This window comes from Panthera tigris, chromosome B4, assembly GCF_018350195.1.
Source record: "Panthera tigris isolate Pti1 chromosome B4, P.tigris_Pti1_mat1.1, whole genome shotgun sequence".
Lineage (NCBI taxonomy): Eukaryota > Metazoa > Chordata > Mammalia > Carnivora > Felidae > Panthera > Panthera tigris.
In genome coordinates this window covers 60,769,119-60,781,232 of record NC_056666.1, presented here as the reverse complement: position 1 = coordinate 60,781,232, position 12,114 = coordinate 60,769,119, and the positions used below count along the sequence as shown (strand labels likewise).

Genomic DNA, 12,114 nt, shown 5'->3' with positions numbered 1-12,114 from the left:
AACAACAGAAGATAGTGCATCTATGGAATAAGAACAGGAAGCCTTCATTTGGGGGAATAGGGGGAAGAAATGAGAGAGGGATGTGCACCCAGACTAAGGTCTTGAAAATAAAAATGATTACAGAAATGAAAATTGCAGGGTGGAAACTAAAGCTGAGGAAATTCCTATTAAAAGAGGAGTATAAAAGAAAAAGAAATGAAAAGTCAGAGTAAAAACATAAGAAAATTAAAAGATCCAGTCCAGAATATGCAATATCTAATTATCAGGAATTCTAGAAAGACAAAGTAGAGAAAACAAAAGGAAAGAAATCATCAACAAAATAACTCAAGAAAATTTTCTAGAGGCACCTGGGTGGCTCAGTCCGTTAGTGTCTAACTCTTAATTTCAGCTCAAGTCATAATCCCAGGGTCATGGGATCGAGCCCCACATCAGGCTCTGTGCTGAGCATGGAGCCTGCTTAAGATTCTCTCTCTCCCTCTGCCCTTCTCCCCTGTTCATGCTCTCTCTCTATCTCTCAAAAAAAAGAAAGAAAGAAAGAAAGAAAGAAAGAAAGAAAGAAAGAAAGAAAGAAAAAGAGAATTTTCTAAAACTAAAGGATACGATATCCAGATTTAATAGTTCCTCAAGTATCCAAGAAAATAGAAGAACAAACCCACACTAAGGCACAGTAGAGACAAGGAAAAGATCCTACAGGCTCCCAGAGAGATAAAATAGGTTTCGTACGAAGAATAAAGAATACAATCACATTAGAGTCTTCACAACAGCATCGCTGGAAGGTGAAAGGCAAGGGAACAATGCTTTTAAAATTATGAGGGAAAATGATTAGCAGATAGAATTCTAAAATCAGCCAAACCAACAAATAACTAATGTGTGGGAAGACTAAAGTCATATTCATACTCCAAGGTGTCAAAATTTTTATTTCCCATTCTATAGAGTAAACCAAGGGAATAAGACACAAGGAAGAAATGGGTTAGAAAAGAAAATAGGTGATATAACCAAAGTGAAAACCAAAGGAAATTCTCCCAGAATAGTGGTAAAGTGAGTTCCCAAGCTATATCTATACCACAAGAACAGAGAGCAACCCACCTAAATTTAAAGCAGATCAGAAAGCTCCTGGGAGGACTCAAGCAAATCCAACTAATAGACTCTCTCATGTGTTTTACCATATCATGAGAGTAATTTTAAACAACTGTGGGAGAATTAAGAGTTGAATTAGTGATTAAAACATTAACCAAATTAAAAAAAGAAAAAATAATACGTTGGACAGGAAAAGTAAACATTATAACAGTACTATATTTTTTAGCCATGAATACTATTCACATGGCAATAATAAACAATGAATAACTAACGGCACCAAAATTATACTAAAACCATATCGGAAAGCTAAGAGAAAGAAGCAGCATGTGGTATGAAGTGTAGAGAGGGTGATGAAAGACAGCTAAAGCTTCATCTTCCATATTGGAAAGTTGCTGGGTATGAAACTGAAAAATGAAGAAGTAGCAATAATAAACATGTTTAGGGATATACTGGTAAACACTAAAATTATCAACCATATGTACTAAACTTCTTGCTTCTAGAAAACAAGAAAAGGAGAGGCTAGAAAAGAAGAGCAGGCATAGGAGATGGTTATGTTTCATAACAAGTATTTTACAACTTTAAACTGTGGGCACATATAACTGATTTCTTTAACAACAGTATTAGAAGACAGCATGGCACAATGACCAACCATCTATTATTTCTATCAAAATAATTGGAAAAATAAAATTCAGGGAAATTTACTTTTAACAAAACTATAAACAAAGGCATAAATGCTTTAAATTAGTATTTAACCAGTGAAAAAATTAAAATTTTTCATGTAGTCTCCTTAATAACATTTATTCATTAACATTTATTGTAAGTGTTTATACAAAATGGAAAAGCGTACCTCAAACACCAGAGCTGGAAAAAAAGTCTAAGAAAAAAAAAAAAAAAACCTTAGGTGAGTGACTCAAAAAGTACAATCTCCGGAGATCATCCAAATGATTCAATCATCCCAAAGTGTCCTACTAGTTGACACTGTCCACTTAGCACTTCAATCTCTAGCCCATCTGAAAAACTACTGGCTAACCAACATCCTCACAGTCACAGTATTTTTCCATTTGATCCTTTTTCATGCCATATTTCCTAGAAGCAATAGACAAGTGATTTTTTTTTTTTTTTTTTTTTTTTTTTTTTTACTATCCTGGGCAAACATAAATTGTTAAGGAGAAAGCAGAACAAAGGAAACACACACACACACACACACACACACACACCTCTCTTAGATAAGGTTAAAAATTAATAGCTACTAAGACTGAACTACCTTAAAGAGTCTAACCATCTAAGATCAGAATTTCAGGCTTATCTGTTCAAGGATACTATTTATTTACCTAATTTTCTGTAAGCTCTTCTGAGGTAGTGTCAGGCCAATTTTATCTACTTTTAACTCTCTGGTACCTTCAACTGAGCAGTTCCTAGCACATAGTAGGGTCTCAGAAAATATTTTTGAATCAGTGCTTTTGGAAAAAACCACTAAATGAAAACAAATGAGTTGCTAATACTTCCCACATGACTTTCCTTCCCCTTTTACTTCTCCAAGAAAAACATGTTGGAACTTGAGTGGTAGAGGATCAAGTTGCTAGCACTAAAACAGCTCTATGCATATTAAGGCATGAGTTTGAAGGCCTACATCTTAAAAGAAATTATGCTGCTACACTCCTCTCTCTTAAGTGTCCAGTTATTATTAGGATTAATAATAACTTTGACACTTCCCGGATGAAGCAGAATTACAAAATAATTGCTATACTATAAATACCGCTGCCAATGGCAAAATATCGTCACAAGTTAAAAAAATAACTGAGATATTCACTACCTGAAAAACATTCTACTCATAAATGATCAGATAGGAAAACATCCCCAAAACAATTAATAGTTCTAGTAACTAAATATTTTCCTTTATATAATTTTCATCTGTACTTAAATTTTGTCTTTGCCAGCCTTCATTCAAGAAAATTTACATATCCCAGCAGGTAACAAGAAACAAAAATTGCAAAACACTTAGACTCTCCAAATGCTTACCTATTTTCCAACTCTTTGGCTAATTCTTCTATTTTCCAACCTCTTTGGTTAACTCTTCTACCTCCTCTAACTCCTTCAGAGCAATCTTTCCCTCAGCTGATGGATCTATGATCCTGTCTCATTATCTTCTCCTTGAAAGAGTGCATTCACTCTCATGATCTTAATGCTCCACTCAAATTTTCCAAAATTAACCACCTCACTGGGTTCAGTCATATATTTCCAACCAAATAATAAATACTTTTGTATGGCTATTTTACTGTCAACTCAAAATTCTCACTGTATGAATTATACCCCTATCTGGCAAAATCTCGGCCCTCAATGAATATTAGTGGGCAGATATCACCTCTTCTCACATTTTAAAAGAGGACACAGTCCTCTAGATAGAAGGAAACAAGATTTAAGAAATACTACAGTCTCTTTCTCATCTTTACTTCTCTCCAAGAGAAAAATAATCAAAATAAGTGACAGGAGGACATCCATAGGTGTCCTACTGGGTGAGATTAATGTATAGAATTCCCATACACAGTACTGTGCCTACACAGTACAAGCTCTTCGAGTTCCTCACTGGGAACTGTGTGCCCGTTAACATATTATTCCTCCAGTGCAGCTCCCATGAGTGAAGCTCATCAGAGAAAAACTTCATTTCCTTAGCATGAAGACATGTTTTTTAGCTTGTGACTAGATGAGTAATAGGAATTCAGAAGAGAACTTGTGAGAGACCTCATTTCCACCTCTGTCCAAACCACATTTACATTAAACCTTTAATAATAAAAGCACTTTTCTGATTCCTATGACTTGGTTCTACTTCTCAACTGACTCAAATCTGGAGTGGTACAAGGCAACTGATAATGGCTCTCCCCAAGAACCACCAGCAATATCCAATTACCTAACTTCTGCCGAGAACTTAAGACAATTCACTGTAATTCACTGGATTCACAGTGCTGCGTATCCATACCCATTTTTTTCTCTCTTTAAGCCACTTCTAATTCTCCAGAAACTATGTCAAAGATTCTCAATACTCCTCAAACTTCCAACCTTTTCATTCCTTTCTGTATTCAAAACACATGACCAATCCTCCTGCTAAAACAGAAGCCATTTTTAGAGAAGTTCCTTAACTACTTTCTACCAAAACTACAGTTACCAGCATCTGTACCAAGCTATCCCACTTTCTTCTGCTCACACTGAAGGAGGAATCCCTCTATGTTCTTAAAGCTAATTCCTCCATCTGTGTTTTCAGAGACTTGGCTCTCTCAATCGTTCTTTCTCTTAAATACTGAACTTCCTCCTCTTATTTGGCTCTTCCCAAAACACTGAAACATGCTCCAGTTCCTACATCTTTAAAAATGAAACAAAACAAAAACAAAAGCAAAACCATCCTCAACTACACATTCTTCTCCAACCACAGACCTCTCCTTTTCACAGCTCAACTTCATAAGTGCTGTATTCTTACAGCCCATGCCTGCAACCAATTACCTCCTTTTCACTAAATGCAAAAAGACACTTTCAATTCCTTGTCTTATTTGAACACTAACAACATTTGACCAGTCTTTCCTTCTCAAAACACTCTCACCCCGTGGTTTACAAGACAACCATACTTCTTTTCCCTCTTTCTTCCTATTTCTCTGGCTGCTTCTTCTCAATCTCCCTTGTAGGTTCTTCTACCTTCCAGTTAGATGATGGTGTTCCTAAATACTCTAACCTACCCCTTCTTTTTATCTCACTTCAGAAACACTCCCTGGACTCACTTAAAATATAAGCTAAGAAATCTCTAGTTAAGATCCACCTCCTGAGCTCCAGACCCACATAAACAACAGACAATTGAATAGTCACTTTTCCAATTTGGCAGGCACCTCAAATTCAATACAACCAAAACTGAACTCAAGATCTCTCCCATCAAAGTCAATTTACTGTCCCTCCAAAATACCTTCACCCAGTGATTGGTATTACCATCTACAAAACAGCTGGCCAAGATAAAATCCTGCAGTCACCTTTGCCTCCTTTTCTCTCTCACCTCATACATCCAATCAATAACCAAATCCTACGTCCTAAACACCTCTAGAATCCATCTCCTCCACTCAGTATCCAAACCTTTACTCTAGTTAGAGCCCCATTATATTTCATCTGGCTTATACCATCAGCCTTCAAAACAGTTCTGTTTCCAATTTTCTCCTTTCTACTCCATTCTCCACTCTGCTACCCAAGTGATCTTTTTAAATACTCACCTAGTTAAAACCTTTCAGTGGCTCCTTGTTACTTTACGAAGTCAAAATTCTTAGCAAGAAATTAATGAACCTTTGTGCCAAGCCCTGGACAGTGTATGACCCCTTCTTAATATAACATTACTCTCAGGAGCAAGAAACATAACACACTTTCATAACACGCAAAAGACAGAAACCTAGACAAAATGACAAGATGGAAGAATTCTTCCCAAAAGAAAGATCAAGGAGAAACCACAGCCAGGGATTTGCTCAAAACAGATAGAAGCAATATATCTGAACAAGAATTTACAACAACAGTCATAAGAATACTAGCTGGGCTTGAAAACAGCATAGAAGACCTTGCTGCAGACAAACCATAGAAGAAACCCTTGCTGCAGAGATAAAAAAAATCTAAAAACTAGTCAGGCCGAAATGAATGACCCTTTATAACCTAGTTTCTGCTACCATCCTCATCACTAATACATCCATACCCTGCAGTCATATAAGAATTTATATTTGAACCATGTGACTCTGGCCAAATCACCACACCTCTCTCGACCTCAGTGACCTTATATGTAAAATGAAAAAAATGATTACATGACTTCTAAGATATTGCATTGTAAGATCCTCTAAATATATTATTCTATGACTAAAATCAAATTCCTTTCTTTTTCATAAAGAACTTCCTGAATGGCGCACCTGGGTGGCTCAGCCGGTTAAGCCTCCAACTTCAGCTCTGGTCATGATCTCACGGTTAGTGAGTTCGTGCCCCACATTGGGCTCTCTGCTGTCATCACAGAGCCTGCTTTGGATCCTCTGTCCTAGTCTCACTCTGCCCCTACCCCACTCGTGCATGGGCTCTCTCTCTCTCTCTCAAAAATAAACATTAAAAAAAAGATAAATTTTTTTAATGTTTATTCATTTTTTGAAAGGAGAGACATACAGAGAACATTGAGTAGGGGATTGGCAGAGAGAGAGGGAGACACAATCCGAACAGGCTCGACTCTGAGTTGTCAGCACAGAGCCTGACTCGGGGCTCAAACTCATGATCTGCAAGATCATGACTTGACCTGAAGTTGTACACTCAACCGACTGAGCCACCCAGGTGCCCCATAAAAAAACAAAAACAAAAACAAAAAAAACCAAAAAATTTCTTTTTAAGTTTCAACAACAAAAAAAGAACTTTCTAAATATTTTCTATTCTGAATATGTCATTTTCAGTCAATAATATTACCATCATTCTTTAATCCATGCAAAATGCAGAAGCTAGGTGTCACCTTTTATTCTTTGCTTTACACCGTAGTCAAGTATGTTATTCAATCCTATATTAGTTTCTCCACTCTTCCTTTCCTTTCTCCTCTAGTGATCATCCCTGTGACTCAGATATCTACCACTATTTCTTGAAAATTATCAGAACTTACTAGTCATCCCGCTCTCCAATCCATTTATCACACTGGACAACTCCTTATAAAACAATGAAGTTTTAAACTCTAAGACTATCATCATGTCAATGTCAACTCCAAAGCTTTCAAACTAAGAATGAAAAATCCATCTCTCTGAGGCATGAACTTTGGAGCCTCACTGATAAGCAAAGTAAGAACGAAGACAAAGCTGTGACTTGCATTGGCATTAATCATTAAAAGTAAAAATAAGGGGGCACCTGGGTGGCTCAGTCAGTTAAGCGTCTGACTTCAGCTCAGGTCATGATCTCATGACTCACGAGTTCAAGCCCCACATCGGGATCTGTGCTGACAGCTCAGAACCTGCGCCCTGCTTCGGATTTTGTCTCTCTCTCTCTCTCTCTCTCTCTCTCTCTCTCTCTCTCCCCCCCTCCCCTGCTCTTTCTCTCTCCTCTCTCTCTCTCAAAAATAAAAAACATTTAAAAAGAAAAAAAATTTTTAAAGTAAAAATAAGTTCTATAAAAAGCCTACAATTATATCACAATATTAAGGCATAAAAGGACACACTATACAAGAAAAAATAGAGAAAAATATTATACAACAACATAGTAAAAACAGTGTTGACGTTATCAGGTGCAGAAGATCACAAATTTAATGCTCTCTCCAATAAGAAAGTGTTTCACTTCTTTTATGGTTTCAAATGCTCTCATTTGAAATGCTCCTACATTTTTTTCTGTTTATAGTGAAGTCCCATTTATCTGGATAGATATATTTACTAATCACATCTACCTGGAACATGGTTATTCTGATACAATATCCACAAAACTCTTCTGGATAGACAAGAGTGAAATTATAAACTTAGTGTTCAAATACTTTATTCATAAATAGCTTTAAACCCCTGTTAAAAATGTGTTTTTTCTTCTATTAGATCTAATTAGAGGCCCCCAGTGCTTCCCTGACCTCATTTATAACTCCCCCTAACTTACTCTGTTCTAGCTACATGGCCTCCCTGTCATATCCCTGCCTTAAAGCATCTGGTATTGTTGTTGTTATTGTTATTATTATTATTACTACTTTTGTTTTTTTATAAAATCAGCTTATGGAAACCCACCACCAAGCATAAACTAAAGATCCTAACAATAAATTACATGTAACCCTTCCTTAGGACACAATTCTCAATTTATTTTTCATCATTCCCCTGCTCTCAAATTAATAAAGTTTTATCTCATCTGTAACTACTACCAAAAAGTATACTATTTTTATTTTGGCTATTTTTAAAGGGTATCCCATGACATATAAATTTGGCAGACAACTTTTTCACATATTATGTCACTAGTATTATTTCAGCTACCATTCATTTTTTAACTACCATAATATACCACAGTTTATTCGGTCACTTTCCAGTCAGTAGACATTTGAGTGTCTACTTTGTTATTGAGAACAGAACTGCTATGAACATTCTCCAAGACATCTACTTTTGTATATACACAGTATTTCTCTTGGGTATATGCCTACAAGTAAAATCACTGGGTTGTAAAGTTTGTCTAAATTTAACTTCACGGGATCATGAAAAACTATTTTCCAAATGGTTGCAGAAATTGTAGTTGTGGAGTAATGTATAAAAGTTCTGTGAATCCTCCCCCTTTTCAACACTTGGTTTTAAATGGTATCTCACTGTGTATCCCTAATTTGATTTCCCCAATTATTAATGAAGTTGAAATCTCTTCATGATTATTTACCATATACTCTTTTGTGAAATAGCTTTTTTGTCTGTGACTTTTGATTTATACAACTTTTAAAAAATATTCTTGATGTTAATCATTGTCAGCTTTGTATATTGCAAATATCCTCCATTTTATAACTTATTTTTTCACTTCCTTGAAGGTAGCTTTTGATGAACAAAAATTCTTAGTATGTTAACTCTATTAATCTATTCTTTTATAACTTTGCAATTTTTAGCCTTTGTTTTTAAATCCTTTACTATCCTTAGGTCTAAAAGATATACACCCATAGTTTCTACAAAGTTAATATTTTATTTTTGACACTTACGTACTTTAACAATCTGCAATTTAACTTTTATATATGGTGGATGCAGAGGTCCATTTTTTTTTTTGTCAATTTCATTTATTAAATAGTAACTTCTTTCCTCACTAATCTGATATTCCATCATTATCAGATATCAAAGCTCCATAAATAAGTGGATTTGTTTCTGGATGTAGAATTATTTCAGTAGAAATGAAGTCTTTGATATTCAGCCATTCTGCCCATGAACATGGTATATCTTACAACTCAAATATACAGTGATTAAGTCTTTTTTAATGTCTACTAATAGAGTACTACAATTTTCCCTAAAGAAGTCTTATATGTCTTTGCTGTTTATTACTAGATATTGATATTCCATGATACTATTTTAACGTCTTTTTAAAGTATGTTTGCTAACTGTCACTGTTACAAAAAATGCAATTACTTTCTGTATACTAGTCTGTCTATATATATTCATCTTTGCAAAACTCTTACATCCAATAATTTACCTATATTCTTTTGACTTTACATGTAAGTGATCATTCTGACTCCAAATAATACTTTCATTTCTTCCTTTCCAAATTTAACACCTCTAATTACTTTTTCTTATCTTAAAGCATTGGTTATGTCCTCCAACACAAGAGGCAAGGTGGTGATTATTTTTTCCAAAGATAGGGACAAAAACATCTCCCAACTCACATATTCTTCTAAGACTAGAACATTCATACTTCTCCCAATGATGTGTAGAGTCTCTGTCCTTCCCCTTGAATCTATGTAGATAATTACAACTTCCACAACCAATACACAACACCAGAACTAACACTGTATAACTTCCCCAGATAGTGCATAAAAATGCACTGCATTTCTGCTCTAGTACTGCTTGCACTTAGAACCTAGCTGCCATGATGTGAAAAAGGCCAAACCACACCATCTGGACAGACCACATAGAGAAGCCATATGTAAATTTTCCAACTGACTGCCTGAGTCCCCAAACTACCAACTGATATCAAATCACCAGATATATGAACATACTTCCAGATGATCCCATCCCCTAGTCATCAAGTCTAGTGTTCAAGTCATACCACTGATGTATTACCAAGGCTGGATCAGTAACAAGCCTTCTTAGTCTGAATCTCAGAACCCATGAGCATAATAGCTATTTTATGTCATTAAGTTTAACAGGACTTGTTACATAGCAATAATAACTAGAATGGGTGATAAATGGGTGGCAACCATGCCTATATCATTCCTGTTTTTAAAGGAAATGTTTTTAATATTTCCCCACTTTAAAAGCTATGTGGTGATGACTTTTTAATTATCCCAGCAGATTAAAGAATTTCCCTATTTTCCTAATTACTAAGCATTCTTACCATGAATTTACATTGATTATCAAATTTTTGTTATCTATTGAAGTTATCATGATTTTTCTCTTTTTAATCTACTGTCATCATTTACATTTATGGATCATATAATAGTAAACCATTCTTGTATACCTGAAATAAACCCAACATGGCAATAGTGTCTGCCTTCTCTTACAAAGTTGGTTTCAATGTGCTAATATCTTGAGATTTCTGCATCTACAGTCACGAGAAAATTTTCATTTTTTAAAATGTTTATTTATTTTGAGAGAGAGGCAGAGAATGAGAGAATCTCAAGCAGACTCCACACTCAGCACAGAGCCAATGTGGGGCTAGATCTCACAACTGTGAGATCATGACCTGAACCAAAATCAAGAGTCGGATGTTTAACTGACTAAGCCACCCAGTTGCCCCTGTAATTTTCATTTCTTGTAATGTCTTCATCTGTTTTAGAAATCAGGGTTATGGAGGGCTTTCAGAACTAGCTGGTGCAATACCCCTCTTCTATTAATTAAAATGATTGCAACAGATTGGAATAATCTATTTCTTAAAATTTTGGTAGAAACTTGCTTAGCAAACATCTGGGCCTGTTGCTTTCTTTGTGGGAAGATTCTATTTCTTATAATTATAGGATGATTCAGACTTTTAATTTCTCCCTCAATATTTTTCTAGAAATGTGACTAAGTTTAAAAAAAAAAACAGTTGACATATAGTTGCTAAGAATATTGTCATTATATTGTTTTTTACTGTGCTAAAATAAACATAAAATTTATTATCTTAACCATTTTAATTGTACAGTTCAGTACATTGTATAGCTTATACAATGCATAAAGAACATTCATACTGTTGTGCAATCACCACCATCCATCTCCAAAACACTTTTCATCTCACAAAACTGAAACTCTGCATGTTAAACAATAACTCCACAGTCCCCTCCTCCCCAACCCCTGACAACCATTCCTCTACTTTCTGTCTCTATGATTATGACTCCTCTAAGTATCTCACATAATTGGAATAATATAGTATTTGCCTTGCTGTGACTGGTTATTTCACACAGCACAATGTCCTTAAAAGTTCTTCCATATTGTTGCACATGACAGAAATTCCCTCCTTTTTAAGGCTGAATAATAGTTTAATGTATACCACATTTTGTTTATCCATTCACCTCTCAATAGATATTTGGGTTGTTTCCATGTTTTAGTTATCATGAAAAATACTGCTATTAACATTGGTGTACTAATACCTGTTTAAGAACCTGCTTTTAATTCTTTGAGTATTTCCCTTGAAGTGGAATTGCTGGATCACATGATAATTCTAGTTTTACTTTTGAGGAACTACTGTACCATTTTACACAACAGCTGTGCCATTTTGCATTCCCAGTAACAGCACACAAGGGTTCCAATTTCTCTATATCCTCATCAACACTTACTATTTCTTCTTTTTTTTTCAATAGTAGCCATCATATTGGATAGGGTTTTTTTAATTTTTTTAAATGTTTTTATTTAGTTTTGAGACAGAGAGAGACAGAGCATGAGCAGGGGAGAGACAGAGACAGAGCATGAGCAGATAGAGAGAGAGGGAGACACAGAATCCGAAGCAGGCTCCAGGCTCTGAGCTGTCGGCACAGAGCCTGATGCGGGGCTCGAACTTATGGACTATGAGATCATGACCTGAGCCGAAGTCAGACACTTAACTGACTGAGCCACCCAGGCGCCACTCATTATAGTTTTGATTTGTATTTCCCTAATGCAAATTAATGATTTTGACTATCTTTTCATAAGTTCATTCGCATACCTTCTTTGCAAAAATGTCTATTCAAATCCTTCACCCATTTTTTAATCTGGTGCTTTGTTTTCAGTTGTTGAGTTTTAGGAGCCCTTTATATATCCTGGATATTAATCCTTTATTTGCAAATATTTCCTCCTATTTTTTAGGTTAACTTTTTACTGGTGACAGTTTATACCTGTTGATGCACAAACTTTTAAATATTTTCATCAAGTCTAATTTGTTTTTTTTTCTTGCTTATGCAAGACACCTTAC

At 35.3% G+C, this 12,114-nt stretch overlaps 1 protein-coding gene across 6 annotated transcripts in view; it reads right to left on the bottom strand.

Annotated features, from left to right (window-relative positions):
- The window catches only part of CCDC91 (coiled-coil domain containing 91), a 349,643-nt gene that overhangs the window by 274,172 nt on the left and 63,357 nt on the right, over nucleotides 1-12,114 (bottom strand). For 2 of the 6 annotated variants that reach the window (XM_042992021.1, XM_042992024.1), the window contains exons 2-3: nucleotides 1,925-1,951; nucleotides 1,087-1,189 (exon numbers count right to left, since the gene is read on the bottom strand). The exons of 2 other annotated variants lie outside the window; for them this stretch is intronic. The gene's annotated coding sequence lies outside the window, so the exon portion shown is untranslated. The remainder of the gene's footprint in view (nucleotides 1-1,086; nucleotides 1,190-1,924; nucleotides 1,952-12,114) is intronic. 2 more of the 6 variants (XM_007075649.2, XM_042992022.1) reach the window with 1 other exon arrangement.